General features: G+C 35.4%; 1 non-coding gene and 1 pseudogene across 2 annotated transcripts; one reads left to right on the top strand and one right to left on the bottom strand.

Annotated features, from left to right (window-relative positions):
* Positions 1–3,806: 3,806 nt before the first annotated feature.
* TRNAF-GAA (transfer RNA phenylalanine (anticodon GAA)) lies at positions 3,807–3,879 on the bottom strand. The gene has a single exon. It is a non-coding gene; the product is annotated as a tRNA-Phe (tRNA).
* Positions 3,880–7,406: 3,527 nt separating this feature from the next.
* On the top strand, positions 7,407–15,993 carry LOC105420271 (metacaspase-1-like; annotated as a pseudogene). The gene is made up of 4 exons (XR_016051455.1): positions 7,407–7,714; positions 8,814–8,935; positions 11,228–11,442; positions 15,777–15,993. The product of XR_016051455.1 is annotated as a metacaspase-1-like (transcript).
* The last annotated feature ends 1,044 nt before the right edge of the window (positions 15,994–17,037 follow it).

Here is a 17,037-nt window from a genome sequence, read left to right as displayed (position 1 = left end):
TTCACATCAGATGGTTGAAAGTAATTGTGATCTCTCTATACAAAAGGTAAATGATCTGATTGTATACAATCATATATATATATGGTGAAAATTTATATAAAGCTGAAGTTCTAAACAATCAAATTAGAGCCTACCTAAAAAGTTTTACTAAAAGAGGTTGATTTGATGCCCAAATATCCTCAAGTTGTTCATCTCGACATCAAGATACATGGACATGAGAAAAAAATGGATTTCAAGTTTTGAAAATAGTGTCTTTTGTAACGCATTTTTGGATCGTCAATTTTCAATATTATCAAGTTTTAAGATATGTTGATCTACACTATTTTTTGAAGCTTTAGACTTTATAAATAACGACAAAAATATATTTTAAGGCTATCACAAAGATTTTACAGTATTGAAACCACATTTTTCGACATTATTTGAAAGTAGGCTTTAACTTGATTGTTTAGAGCCTAGGCTCTATACAAACCGCACCCTATATATATATAGGCATAGTTGTTCATGTTGTTTTTAGATGACATAGTTTTGATTGATGAGACTCGACATGACGTCAAGACAAAGTTAGAACTTTGGAGGGATGCTCTAGAATCTAAAGGTTTTAAAATTAGTCGGAATAAGACAGAGTGTATGTAGTATAAATTTAGTAATAATATGAGTAGAGATGAGGAAGCAGTTAAAATTGATGATAAGGAAGTACCAAAAAGACCACACTTTCAATATCTCGAGTCGATAATTCAGAAAAATGGAGAGATCGAGGAAGACGTGCACACAAACTTAGAGATGGGTGGGCGAAGTGGAGATGTGCAACTGAAATTTTATGTGATCGTTGCATACCAATGAGGTTGAACGACAAGTTCTATAGGACACTGGTGAGACCATCTTTGCTTTATGGAGCGGAATGTTGGGCGGACAAAAAACAATATACTCATAAAATGAGTGTGGCGGAGATGAGCATGATGAGATGGATGAGTAACAAGACGAAAAGAGATAGAATTCGCAATGAATCTATTTGAGAGAATTTAAGCGTGGCACCAATAGGCGATAGAATGAGAGATAGTAGAATTAGGTGGGTTGGCTATGTGTCGTGCCGACCAAATACAACACATGTTAGGAGATGCGAATTAATTCAAGTGAAATGACTGAAAAGGGCAAGGGGCAGGCCTAAAATGATGTGGTTGGAAGTAGTCCGAAAAGATATGGGGACTTATGGCATCACTGAGGATATGACCTTTAATAGAGTAGAATGGAGAACCAAGATTCCTAATTAATTGAGAAAATGTTAAAATGATGATGATGCATACATGCGAAATTTAATAGTATTTCGCCCCGCCACGAAGGTTTTGCTTTAAACACTGCTACAAATCTACGAGACCCATGGCGGTTTTCCGTATTTTTTAGAGTAAAAAATCCATGCCGGCCAAAAAAATCAGACGGCACCGAGACTCTGGGCTAAAACGAACAGCGAAAACACTGTTCGTTTTCGCCCATAGGCATGATGTACTGAGCTATAGCCGCTGTGATGTACTGAGCTATCCCCGATGTAGCTATCCCCGTTTTGTGATGAGCACACGGCTGAGCTATGAGATTACGACGCTATCCCAACTGTATCCCAACTTTGTGATGAACACGCCCCATGGGGTGTTAGTGATACCGCGATGTGGTAACTGGGTGTGGGGATGCCACCACCACGATACCATGATGTGGTAACTGGGTGTGGGGATGCTACCACCACGATACTACGATGTGGTAACTGGGTGTGAGGATGCTACCACCACGATCCCAACGCCTTTCCTTACATGATAAAACTGTTCATGTTACAATTGTACACAAGTTCACCAACTAGGGATGAATAGCATTCGGGAAATTTTTGAGGTGCACCCTAATTTGATTGTTGGAGCCTCACATGTTACAATTGTACAAAAGTTCACCAACTAGGGGTGAATATTATTCAGGAAACTGAATTTGATTGTTTAGAGCCTCACACCTATATAAACTTCTTGCAAACATAAATCTCAATCCTAAAATAACTGTAACATAAATCTTAATCCAAAATTAACTGATCTCGTATAGATATCCTAAACCAACCTACTTCATCTCACCCCTAATCAAGTGCTAAGATCAAACTGTCCATGTCTTGGACTCCAAAAGAAAATAAAAAAATAAAAAGCTCGCAAACCAAATGAAGAAAAATAAATAAAAAATTAAAATGGTTAATCGGGTGCTTCTAACAAAATGGTGGTAGCGGTCAATGCGATGTGGGGATAAGTTACGGAGAGAAGTTTTGACATTGAAATATGGAATAGATCATACGACTCAGTAGATATCAAGGGGAAGGAATGCAAATCAGTCACCATTGTGGAAAGGGATTGTTAGAAATAGACTGCTAGTATCTAATGGCTCAAGATGGGTGCTTGGGAAAGGAACTTCAATTTCTTTTTGGCATAATAGATGGCTTGGAGAGAACCCGCTGAAATTTCAGTTTCCACAGTTATTTACTCTTTCATCAACTCAAGAAGCAAATGTTTTGCAAATGTTTAATCGAGTTGATGGGCCTGGTGATTGGAGAATTCAGTTGACACGGAATAGGACGTCGGATTCTGTTATTTCTGATTTTACAGATTTGCTCAAGAAACTTCAAGATTGCTGCTTTTCTCAATTGTTAGATGATGAATTAGTTTGGGAGGCAGAAAGTGATGGCATTTTCAGTGTTAGATCTGCATATTTTTTGCTTTTTTATGATTGGCTACGGTGGAATTGTCCTTCATTATACAAAATTTGGAAGTGAGCGACCCCGTTAAAGATTAGAGTCTTTTTATGGATCTTATTCCAAAGAAAGTCTCTAACAATTGATAATTTGATGAAAAGGGGCATAATTATGGTTAACATGCTCTTCATGTGTAGGGCAGCAAAAGAATGTGGGGATAATCTTTTCTTACATTACCCTTTGCTTATGGTATTTGGAGTTGGATGTTTCAGTTGTTGGGCTTCTTAATGGCCTTTCCGATCTCACATACATATATGTTGACTCAATGGGAGTATGGTTCTTTAACACTTCTTGGTAAGAAAATTTGGCAGATGGTGAAGACGTGTGTATTGTGGGAGTTATGGGAAGAGAGAAATGTGAGAATTTTTGAAGGACGTGTGGATGGGCGAAATGTGGTTAAGAAAATAATTATTCATAATATTTAGAGTAGGTTATCCATCACCAAAGAGGGGTTTGACATTTCTAAAGTAGATATTTCTCTTAATCTAGCAAACTTGGTTACGGAAAATATTGTTAAATTTCGATGGGAGATTTTTAGGAAACCCAAGATTGACAAGCTTTGGAGGTATCATAAGGGGTTTTTCTATTATTTTACAAAAGTACAGGGAAGTGCCTTGTATTATAGAGGGGGATTCATCAAATATCATAAAATGGAGTAATAAGGTTTTCAGATCACCATGGATGCTACGAGAGACATGGATGGAGGTTATAGATAATACTTCTCAATTTAATGTTTCTTTCTGTTTGCATAGAAGCAAATGAGGTGGCAGATGGTTTGGCAAAAAGAGAAGCGAGTTTGGGAGATTTAGCTATTTCTAAGTCTTTAATTGTTTAATAAAATAAAAGTACTCTTGTCAAAAATAATAAAATGAATGTTTCTTTCTGATTACATAGAAGCAAATGAGGTGGCCGATGGTTTGGCAAAAAGAGGAGCTAGGAGCTAGTTTGGGAGATTTGGTTATTTCCGAGTCTTTAATTGTTTGATAAAATGAAAGTACACTTGTCAAAAATAAAAATAAAAACTTCGCAAACCAAAAAGTAGTGCGGTGAGCGTGGATCGAACACGCGACCTTCAAATCTTCAGTCTGACGCTCTCCCAACTGAGCTATCCCCGCTATGTGATTCGAAGAGGTTTAAATTATATAATATAAAATGGTTCCCGCTTTGTTCTTCTCCAGTTGCTCCCGCTCCTAATCACTACGCCTTTGTTTCCCTCTTCTCACGGTCGCAAAAAGGCGGTGATTTGTGGGATATGGTAGTGATACTCTAGACATGAGCTTAAGGGTTGTATTAATGATGCAAAGTGCATGAAGTATCTCCTCATCAACAAATTCAAGTTCCCGGAATCTTCAATCATTAGCCTTACTGGTAATTTCTCTTTCTCTTCTCTGTCTCTAAATATGTATGATTTGATTTTGCTCTGTTTGAATTGTACATCTTTCTCTAGAACTCTCTTTATTATGTTTCTGATGGAACTTCAAAACTTTTCTTGATTTGGTTTTCGAAATCTGGCTTTTCATGGGATCATCGTATCTTCTTCTGCAGCAGTAGATATCATAGAACTTTGCAACGATTACCTCTCTGTCACCTTTGTTAATCCAGTCCAGACATTGTTTTTTTTTTTTTTCTCTCTTTTGTTTCTTTTTTTTTTTTGGTTTTTCTTGAGTTTGATGTTTCATGAGAATCTCTCTTTGTGCCTCTTTCTTTTCTCTGGGTTGGACACTTCAATTTTGTTTTGTTTATTTTGTTTGTTTTGATCTTTCTGGATTTTAGGGTAGGAGAATCCTTCATAATTTGTCATGTAATGCTAGAATTTGGGGAAATGGTGCATTTATGGTTTGATGAAATGATTGTATATTAAGATACGCGATTCTTGCCATATGAATTTGGATGTTCTTGTATCTGGTAAGTACAAACTTTAGTCTACCACTCTTGCTTTTTCCTTTTTCTGTTTTTTTTTTTTTTTTTGGTTTTTTGTGGGGTGGGGGGTGGGGGGTGGGTGTGGGGGGTGGGGTGTTGGGATTTAGTTCAGTGGTAGGAAAGGAACTTGAGATGTAGCATTCCGTGATATCAACTACTAAGCACTCTTGATGTTGAAACTGTTGATATCAACTACTAAGCACTCTTGATGTTGAAACTGAAGTTTACTGGTTGTTGTTTATTCCTATTTTTCCACAGAAAAAAAGGCAAAGAAAAAAAAGATCACTAGAAAGATTGGTGAATTTGAATGAGAAACGAAAAACATAGAAAATAGCTGGTTCCTTATGCCAACTTGGGGCACAATTTAAATATCAGGGCGATGCGGAGGACTGTTACTGGAGTTACGTGTTGAATATATAGAAAAATAGGTGAGACATCTGAAAACCCCGACTTTTCTCTCGAAGAAAGGAAACACTTTTGCTTTGGCAGACAACATCCATGCATTCCTTGATGATCCATATTTGCCAATATATCGACCATCATGCTCCTACAAAAATGGCTGTCATGTTACAAAATTGTGAGTCTGGATTCCTTTTTTTTGTCCTTTTGATTTTATTTGAATGCTTTGTTTCTTTTTTTTTCTGATGTTCCCATCCCAACCTCAAGCAGCTAGGTTATACCCTCCAAACCATTGGTTGACATTAAATCTGTAATTGTACTATCATATATTTAACAGATAAAGCCCATGATACCTCCAGTTCACACACTATTCTATTGTACATTTTTCTCCTCACATAAATCCCATAAATGTACAATAATCACCATTCCTTTTACCAATTCTGCAACCTGAATGACCTTCCTAAGCAGACAGCATGTAGCTGCTTATCCCTTGAATTCGTTCAGAATAGTGCTTCTCCACTTCAAACTTTAGATGTCTCACCACCTAAGTTCTTAGAAAGTAGGTTCCTAAAGTCCCCCTTCACCACTTTTTTCTTTTTTAGTTCAATTTTCCCTCACCACTTGTTTATCTAAATCAGCATCTACCACAATTTCCGACGATTGCCTATGGATCACTTCTAACATCTTTTATCATGCTTCTAATTGACTTCTAGGATCCTGGAACATTCTTCTCCCACTTGCCAACTTGTACATAAAGCTTCCATTTTCATAATTAGCCAGCAAATCAATTTGGACAGTGAAACCTTGTTCATCAGATAGACTTCTTGAACATCAAGACCACATGTCTTTTCGATTGCTGAATACCAAGACCAGCTTGACACTTTGGATGTGTACCTCCTTCTATTGGACTGTATGGAACATGATCCCTGAGGTCCCTTCCTTCCAAAGGAAGTCGCTCCGAAGTTTATGAAGTTGATTGCTCACCAGTCACTATTTATGTGATCCTACAAAGCAACATCACTAAATAGGAACTTTTGCTAGTCTTGCTTTGATAAGGGTCATAAAACCAACACCTTCCAAAGGATAGAATTCCATTGGCAGGTCTATGAAAGGGAGATGTCATGGAAAATTCAAAATTGCATCCTGAAAGAAAAAAGTAACCCCCCCAAGGAATACATGAGAAAAAGTCGTATATGAAAAGGTGGGGAATGCAAACTCCCAATTGACCTTGAGAGAGATAGAGCAAATGTAGTGAGGTCATTACGCGAATAGATCGGTAAAGAGAAACTTGTAATGGGGCCCGTTGTAAATATTATATCACACAAGGACTAGCACCCATCCTTCTGTAAATTTTCATGCCAATTCATACAACGGGTGAGTTCAGGCACAAACCCTACTAATGTGGCAAAAAAAGGTACATGAAAAGTTGGGGTTTAACTTTGACCCTTGCTCTGCAACAAGTGCTACCGCCCTAATGCTTGCCTCTTACTGATCACGTCCTTAACGTTTTTGGATTTGAGGCTCACCTTTCATCCAGGGACGTATCCAGAGTATTTCAACGCACACAGAGACAGATTGCCTTTGTAGAGCATTCATGTGTGTTAATATACATATTGTATGTGGTAATATACCATTGGTATCAACCGTCGAATATGTGTGTTTTAATTGATCGGTATGATAAATATGACTGTGTGCGCGTGTGTGTGTGTGGGGGGTGGGGGGGGGGGGACAAAAAAAAACATGGAAAACGAATCAAATGCCAACCATTTATAGACCACACCACCTTGTATCACCTTGTTTGTGCCTCACCTTTCGTGCAAGCAGCTGGTTAGAGGTTCTAATTATTTTTCACTGAAAGATACTGGAGTGTCTATACTGTAATTCTTTTGTTGGAACTCAAGATAGTGCTCAAGAATTCTAGCCTGACTTGCTTAGTTAAGTTCATTACAGGCTTAAGCGAACACAGTCCACTATTGGAGGTTCTGTGGTAGAACCGTTAAGGAAGTTTTGTTGCAAATATCATTGACAATTTCACATATTGAGTCTACTCGCTGTAGTGTTCTATGCATTTCCAAACGATATCTTTCAGTAGTTGCTAATTAATGTAAACATTTTCCATTCTTTTACCTTACATTGGAGGGGTTGATACAGGAATTAAGAAGACTCACGGTGAGATTTGTGTGGCTTGTTTTGTGGGATTAAGTACGAAGTCATACATCTTTAGGGGAAGATATCCTATGTGATAATTAATAGTTTTCTTTCTTTAATTCTAGTAATGCCTGTTATAATTGTATCTTTTTCCGAAAGTTGATCTGCAGAAGATGAAAGAGATCCTTACAAGATACCCACAAAGCAAAACATACAGATGGCGATGTATTGGCTTGTACATGGTTATCAACAAGGGACTCCTTAGTATTCCATTTCTCTGGCCATGGTTCACAACAAAGGAGTTACAGTGGAGATGAGGTTGATGGCTATGATGAAACCCTCTGGTCGTTAGACTTCGAAACTCAAGGCATGATCGTTAATGATGAAATCAATGCAACTATGGCTAGACCTTGACCCCGTGGGGTTAAACTTCACGCAATTATAGATGCTTGTCACAGGACCCTTCCTCTGCAGAATGAACAGGTAAGTGAGTAAGACAACTTCCATCTAAATGTGCTGAAGTTTCTTTCGAGGATTTGGATGTTATTCCCCATTAGCAAGATATTCTTTTGAGTTCATAGGGTAACTATGGATTGGATCCTAATTATAATGGAGAAAATAAAAAAAGTAGCTAGAGATCCTTAGAAGTTTGGTTACTATAATTCCATTGCATCACTTGGTGCTGAGAGAAGAAAGCCTCCGAAGTTTGCACTTCCCTATCTTTTGTTTTGCTTCTTCTATACTTATCTTGTGTTTTCCTCCTACATTCTGAAATTGGAGACTCTATACGCCGTCTGTTTTGAAACATTTTGATTAGGTTAGGAAACCTTAGGTTTCATTGGGTGCTGCTGTGCTAGAGTCGTACTCCTGTACTTGGTGAATATGGACATCTGTAGGGTTTTCTTAATATGATGCATTTGTAAACCTGATCAATATTATTTGGACACTGATGCCCTTACCGCTTAGTGCAAAATGTTTTCTGAGGAGCATCTTGTGTATTTGTCATTGGCAGAATGAGAATTGTTGGTGTGGACATGAGCATTAGTTAGCATAAAGATCCGCTCTCTCACTTCAATAAAGAATGCTTGATGACTATGTTACATGGATTCTTTTGTGTTTGTGCCATACCCATGTCGTACACGTGTTGACACACATACCTTCACAGGTTCTTTCTGGATTCTTCTTGTTTTCTAACCATTTTTTATACATGATATTCTTTAACCTAGAAATGTATGAACTTGAAAAGCATGAACGATTTCAGCCAACTAAGGCATAAATGGTTTTTTTTTTCTTTTTCTTTTGGCTGCGAATGAAAAGCAATGATAGCGAACGATGTTAGATTATGTTGTTCCCTTAAAAATATAGCTTTGCCAAGGAATCCGACTCCTAGTACCTTAGTCTGACGTATCTGTGTCCATGCAACATAGCTTCATGTTTCCCAAATGCAATATGGTTTGGTAAATTTATCAGTGAAATAGATATCAAATGGAGGCTTTTTCTTTAATTCTTTTCTTCTTAAATGATTAGAATATATGCATCTTTATTTCACTGATTAACATATGCTCTCTTATAAATTTACCAGTGGCGGACAATATATTTGGGAGGACCATCGCCCTAGATCAGGTTGTGTGGAAAGGAACAAACGGTGGGGAAGCCATTTCCTTTAGTGGTTGTGATGATCATCAAACCTCTGCAGACACCTCGGTAAAGTGCCTGGCTGATTTTCTTTGTCAATGTGTCTGCTTCCAATTTTTCTTCATGTTTCTACCATAGCCAGATGCTTCTCAACATTTTTCCTGGACATAAGTTGTTTCTTATTTCTATAAGCTTTCTTTTTCTCCAGGCATAGAAACAAATGCCTCCGTTTATATACATCTCACATTATGTTAAAAGGCTAAAAGATACGGTTGGGGGATTTTGTAGCAAAAAGAAGAACCTTGGGCTCAAGTCATACTTGTGGATAGTAGAAGAGTCACTCTCATCCAAATATTGATCCTGAAATTAGGATCAAGGTTTTCTCTGTCTCATATCATCATCATCATCACCCAAGCATTATCCCAACTATTTCGGATTGGTTAAGCAAGTCTTGTTTCACCATATTCGTTCAGGATTTATGAAAAAATGTGCAAAATTCTATGCCGGCTGCCCACTTAACACAATCCTCCTCCTTGACCCAGGCTTGGTACTGGCATTATCTGCTTAGGACTAGTCATTGCGGAGTTGTTTGTTTGCCTCATATGATCTGAAACATTTTATTTTACTCAATAACTAAACATCTTTGTGCGTGAATTGTGATCTCAATCCAAATATCATATTCTTAATTGATTGGCATACTCTTACATGTTAAAGATTAAATTCCCTGTCGAAGATTAATATTCCTGCGTTGAATATATAGGCAGAGCACTTTTTTAGGTGACTAGTCACTGAAAGCCCAACACCACCAAATGCCAGAGAGGTTTCAATCGTATAAAATAAGTTCTACCTTGAGTAGATAATGGAAATGCATATCACTGCATGATAATTACAATATTATAGCATGGTGATAATATTATTATGCATGTTTGTTATTCTTTTCGATGTTAAATACTGATCCAAATGTGAATATATTGGTCATTTACTTTTGTTGTATGTAATAAGTTTCTTTCTCACTTTTTTTCGTTTTCTGTTGAAATGAACAAGTTCCTTTCATTTCTAGCATTAGTGTTAGTCTATGGAAGACTAAAGGAAAAAAGCAAACTCACTTTAGCGAACATCGGAAGAACTCAGGATAAATTATGTCATACAACTTTTCAAAAAAGCATCACGTGTAGCTGAATAGTAACAATGCACAGTACTTCATGTGCAAGCCCCACTCTTTCCCGAGTTCCAATCAATTGATTTAGTAATAATGGATTTAATTTTTTTAAAGTCAGTAGGAATAATGGATTTAACTTTTTTAAATGTGTTGTACGTCTGAAAACTAAAACATCTGATGATGATCATCATCAGGGCCTTTTCTCAACTATTTAGGGTTGGCTATACAAATCCTGGTCCACCATTCTGCTCTATCAAGGGCCATACCCTAAGTGAGGCCATAAGTCGCCATATTTTTTCTCATTACATTTAAACATGTTCTTTTGGGCCCACTTCTTACCCTTTTTTAGCCTTCCACTTGAACCACCTTGCAGCTCCTAACAGGTGTTGTATTGGGTCTGCATTGTACATGGCCATCCGCCTAAGTCTACTTTCTCTCATCTTATCACTTATTGGAGCCACATTTAAGTTCTCCCTAATGTAATTCATTTCGAATTCTATCCTTTCTTGTCTTGCCACTCGTCTATCTCAACATGCTCATCTCAACTACATTTGTCCTATGATGTTATTTCTTGACCGGCCAACAATCCGCCCTATAAAGCAAAGCTGGTCTCACAGCTGTCTTATAGATCTTCCCTTTCAGCTTCATTGATATGCGGCGATCACATAAAACTTTGGTTGTACATCTCCACCTCGCTCATCCAGCTCTAATTCTATGTGCTACTTCTCCCTCAATTATGAAAATCAAGATTGTATTTGGCATGCCATCCTTTGTTGCTACCCTGATTATACTGGCCACTGAACTTGTACCTTAAAATCCATTTACCAATGGTATTAATTACCCTTTGTATTTTTATTATCATTTTAGGGAAAATATATTATGATTATCATAAAATGGACCATGCAAAATCATATTTCATGGGGCCATTAATGTCCATTGTAATGACGGTTAGTGATGCAGAAGGAGTGGAACCCACACCATTGGGCTCAATCTCCTTTTTTTTTTGTGTCCCCTTGTGGGTTCCATTCTTTCAATCAGTGTCCATTGTTTCAATGAACCACGATAACCCAATTTCTTCCATGGTATTTGGAATTATAGTATACTTTCCCACCATTTAATCATATTGTGTTGCTTAAGTTTGATTCATCATAGGTTTTATTGTGCAATGTTTTCTCAAAAAAAGTAAACTTGCATGTGTAAAGGCTCTCTCGAAGATCACATCCCTTGGGCGATGACTTACAGTTTCATCCAAGCTATTGAGCGTGGTGCTGGAGCAACATATGGGAGCATCTTGACTTCTATGTGCGCAACAATACGTGAGACTCGCAATGGAAGCTTGGACGGTGGTGGGCCTGTGACATCTCTCATCACCATGCTTTTGACTGGTGGTAGCCTTAGCGTTGGTGGGTTGTCACAGGTATATACAATGGCCTTAAATGGATCATAAATGTGGGTGTGCTAATGAGCTAAGCCAAACCACGCTTGGGCATGTTCAAGCTTGGCTTGCATGGGTAGACGAGCTTGTGCTTGGCTTGATTAAGGAAGATAAGCTTGATTGAGGCTTGTTTACTTAAGCAAGCCCATTAAGAAGTTAAGGCATAAACCACTAAGCACAAGCCAATAAACAAGGCAATATATATTATAATACTATATTATATAATGGGTGCGGTTTCAATAAGGTTGCAACCTTAAACAATCCAATTAAGGTGTACCTCCAAATTTTTATAACATGTAATTTTGGTGTAAAAAATTCTTAAGATTATCTAAAAATGTATTTTTATATCTAATTATAAAATTTTAAACTCCAAAAATAGTTAAAATAATGTAGATCTATAAACATGTGAAAATCTTGAAGGTGGACGGTCTAGATAATGTATTGCAAGATGCACTATTTATGGGACTCAAAATATTTTTTTTTTACACATTCATACATCTCGATGTCGAGATGATCAATTAGATGGTCTTTCAAAATTAAAACAACCTTTTTCGATGGATTTTTTAGGTGCATCTATAATTTTACATTTTAAGGTTGCAACCTTATATAAACCTTTCCTTTATATAATATAATGTTGTAAACAATCTTGAGTTGAGCTTTTCTCAGTTTGAGCTTGGCTTGTCTAATAAGTGAGCTTATGGCCTCTGCATGGACGAGTTGAAAAATACTGTTCAAACTTGTCTCATCACTAGCCCGCCAGCTCAAGTCAACTTGGCTTGTTGACACCCTTAGTATTGTGGATCTATTAGATTGTTGTCTTCATGGTAACGAACCTCATCCTCAATGGTAAAAAAGAATAAATATTGTGGTCTTGTGGATCTGATGGATTGGTGGCTTCATGGTAATGAATCTCATCCTCAATCGTAAAAAGAGATAAATAAAAAAATCTGTTGTATTAGGAATTCCTCTGGGAGATAATCTGTCAAAAGCTCTTAGGAAACCGCGTCTTGAGAAAATTCTGGGTTAAAAAAAAAAAAAATTGCAATAGTGAGAAAAAAACCAAAGAACTAAGAAAGGAAAAGACCAAGTTGTTATTTATCATATTTGTTTCAAGTTTGAAAGTCCCCATGAACTTTATTTTTCAAAAAAATCACAGGAAAAAAGCAAGAAATGAGAAACTATCTTAATATCATGGAAGATATCTTTTCTATTGAATCTGATGATATTTTTGCAACATCTTTCTTTTCTTTTGAATGGCTATACTAGTTACAATGGTTTTCTTTATTGTAGTATATGCTTAGTACGCTGGCTTAGTTGACATCTTGTGAACCATTCGATGTACATTCAAAGCCATTGTCCCTTTGACTCATTTGGATCAACACACTAGTGAAGCCATCTTATTAGTTTTTGGCTTGTTGGGTATTTTAGAACTCGTCTACGCTGCGTTATCTTTTGTTAAACTCCTTATGATCTTCTATTATATATGGTGTTCTTCGTAGCAGTTTATTATTATTTCCATTATCTAAATTACACAGAAAATGATCTCTTTTGGCAAATTCTATGACTAAAATCGTAGCTCATCAGAGCCATGCTTACACACACACATAAAAGATCCTGTCAGCCTACTAGCTGATGGAGTAGTGCAAGTCCAACGGCTTAGATTGAATCTGGGCTGATCCGATGTTCACAATTGTATTTTGTATTGGAATTTTAATCTTTTTTCTACACATGTAAATCACTTGAAATTTGAAACTTCACTTTATTCATCAAGGAGCACCTATTAAACATACAAAAAATTTATTCATAAAATAAATTGACTAAAATACCCCAATAAATTTTAAGGGTATTTTGATAAATTATTTTTTATAAATTATTTTTTTAATATTTTTATTAGGTTCATCTATTTTTCAAGAGTCAACGTTCAAAATTTTAAGTGAATTAAATCTCTAAAAAAAATTGAAATTCAAATACGAAATACAATTGTGATTACGGGATCGTGTCAGATTCAATCTAGGCATTGAGCATTTACAATCGCTGTTAGGTAGCGGGCCCGATCTAAAACTCTCTCTCTCTATATATATATATATATATATATATATATATATATAGTAAGATCCTATGAGACCTCACACACCCATGTGTGTAGGACCTCAAAAGATCACTATTAAATTTAGCACAGATCTTTAGAAAAGTTATCACGCGGATGTAGGACTTGATTTTTCTAGAAATATGTGCTAAATTTAATGGTGATTCTTTTGGGTCCTACACACATGGGTGTGGGAGGGTCTCATAAGATCATTACTCATATATATATAGGAAAAGTTTATATAAGGTTGCAACCTTAAAATGTAGAATCCCGAACCTCAAAAGGCTATCGGAAAGGCTGTTTTAATGTTGAAAATTCTAATTGATCATCTCGACATCGAGATGTATGAATATTAAAAAAAAAAAAAAATTTAGTCCAAAAAATAGTGCATCTTGCAACACATTATCTAGATCGTCCATTTTCATATGTTTATAGATCTACTTGTATTTAACCATTTTTGGAGTTTAATATTTTCTAATTAGATATGAAAATAGTTTTTTAGATAATCCTAAAAAACATTTACAGCAAAATTACATGTTATGATAAAATTAGGTGGTGCACCTTAATTGGATTGTTTAAGGTAGCAACTTTATAAACACCACACCCTATATATATATATATGGAAAAAGCTAGGGTGAGCCTACTAGCATATGAACATATGAGCCCAACGGCTCAGACTGAATCTGGGCCAATCTGAGGATCACAGATGTCTGGTAGTGTTTGAAATTTTTATTTTTTTTCCTACAAATCCAAATCACTTGAAAGTTTGAAGTGTGTGTGTATATCAAAAATAGATGAATCTTCGAAAAATATCAAATACATATTTTACATGAAATAAATTAACCAATATACCCCTAAAACGTTTGGGGGGGTATTTTGGTTATTTTGTTTTCGTGAATATTTTTTTAAATATTTTTATTAGCTACGTCTTGATGAGAAGAATACACACCTAAAATTTCAAGTGATTTGGATTTGTAGAAAATAAAATAAAATTTAAGCACTACCGGGCATCTGTAATCTTCATATCGGCTTAGGTTCAATATGATCCGTTGGACTCATATGTTCATATGAGTTAGTGGGCTAACCCCACACTTAAAATTTCAAGTGATTTGGATTTGTAGAAAATAAAATAAAAAATAAAATTTAAGCACTACCGGACATTTGTAATAGTCAAATCGGCCCAGGTTCAATCTGGGCTGTTGGGCTCATATGTTCATATGAGTTGGTAGGTTAACCCCAACTTTTATATATATATATATATATATATATATATATATATATATATATATATATATATATATATATATATATATATGGAAAAGTCTTCCCAACGCCTATCCGCATCACCGTCTGAAGTTCATCGTACGTTCACGATTGTCCGGTAGTATTTCATTTTTCAATTTTTTTTCTACAAATCGAAATGACTTGAAATTTGGAGCGTATGTGCATCTTAGTGAGGCGCATATAATAAAAATAAAAAAGAATAATTCGTAAAAAATAAATTGACTAAAATACCTCCAAAGTTTTTCAGGGGTATTTTAGTTATTTTTTTATGTAAAATATGTTTTTGATATTTTTCGTAAATTCGTCTATATTCGCTCCAAATTTCAGGTCATCTTGATTTGTAGAAAAAAAATGAAAAATAAAACACTACCAGACAATCGTGACCGTGCGATGAACTTTGGATGGTGATATGGGCTGGCGAAATCACTGTTCATTTTTGCCTATAGGCATTTTGTAGTACCTTCTTATATATATATATATATATATACTTCTATTTGTATTTGCCAAAAACCAGATTTTAAATCGAATTTGGAGAAGATTACAGCATGTAATAATCTATCAAGTAGATCTTTTTTATTTGGAATGGGATATCTAATCCATTTTAAGACTTTATTAAGAGGTTTATAATTGATCACTAATCGAGGGACACCTCGTTCTTGTTCAGCATTTTTATTGACATAAAAGGCAGAACAACTCCAAGGAGAAGAACTGGGACGTATTAATTTCTTTTGGAGTAGGTTGTTTATTTCTATTTGACATGTTTGTAGTAATTCAGTATTCATTTGGATTGGTCTAGCTTTTGTTGGTATCTTTGCTTCACTAAAACTAGGCTCATATGGTAATCCTACAATATGTTGTTTTCTATGCCAAAAGGCATTAGGTAATTCATTACATATTTCCTTTTCAATAAAGCTTTTGAGGTGTTGTATTTTTTGTATTATTTCAGGAGATTGGAGCTTTTCACTGGTGAGCTTATGTTTGATTTCAAGTTGTAAAGATCCTAAAAAATTTTCTTTGTATTTCATATTCTGTTTAACAGTATTGATTTCTTTAATTTTTGGTTTATCAAGAAATTCAAATCTAATAGGTGTACCATGTGTATTTGTTTCAAGACCAGTATGGGAAACTGTAACTGGATATAATAGAGTAAGAAAAGGGACACTTAAGATTACAGCTTAACTGAGTCTTTTGACCATGATGAATGGGGTAGGGAAGCAATGTCCTTCCGTACATATTTTTGCATTTGAAAGTTTATATTTGATAAATAGTCTACTACCATCAGCTGTATTGAGAATTTGAGTAGTTTTATCAAAATATTTGGTAGGGACTAGTCCCTCATTAAAACAATTTAAATCAGCACCTGAATCTATTAATGCTAAGGATTGAAACTCGAATTCGTCATTTATTACGATAGTTATTAATACAAACCATTTTTGGGTTATTACCCTATTTATTATATTTACCGAATGCCTATTGGATGATGATTCACCATAAGTCATTTGGTCTAAATAATCATTGGGATGATATGACTTGAGTAAATGATTGAATTCTACTATGTCTTCTTCAGTATGTACTTCGGAAGTATTATTATGAAGTTCGAGGATTTGAATCCTTGTTTTTAATTGAGATAATTCTATTTTTACAGTATTGACTTCAGCTTTGAGGTCAGCAATGGTGGGTTCTTTTTGGGTAGCTTCATGCTGACTGATCCTTTTCATAATATTAGAAAAATTATAATTATCAGGAGGTTTAATCAATGGTGTATGTTTTGTTTTTGTTTTAGTTAAATTGATAAACTGAGTAATTATTTCTCTTTTCTCATTAGGGTCGGATATTTTCTCTATCAGGTCTAGAATAAGATGATCTTCTTTTGTTAATGTATGAATATCAGAGGATGAAATAGGGCATCTGCATATTTCATTATCATTTTCTATATCCGAGCTATTATCTGACCAGTAAAAGTCATCATTATGTATTGTGCCTATGAAAGAAGTATCACTACTAGAAGAAGTAGTATCTGATTCTGAACTATCTGATGAATCATATAATTGACTAATATCATAGATTTTATTTCTGATGGATTCATCTAAAGTAATAGAGTCTAATTTTTGTTTAACTTTGCATTGGCTTTTATAATGGCCTATTTTACCACATTTATAGCAAACAGGTAATTTTTTCTTATTTTGAGATAGTTTAGAAGCAAATCG

The sequence above is a fragment of the Amborella trichopoda genome, chromosome 3, assembly GCF_054954075.1.
Source record: "Amborella trichopoda isolate Santa Cruz 75 chromosome 3, AtrichopodaSantaCruz75HAP2 v2.0, whole genome shotgun sequence".
Lineage (NCBI taxonomy): Eukaryota > Viridiplantae > Streptophyta > Magnoliopsida > Amborellales > Amborellaceae > Amborella > Amborella trichopoda.
Note: the sequence above shows the minus strand (reverse complement) of the source record. Positions and strands in the feature narration are given on the sequence as shown.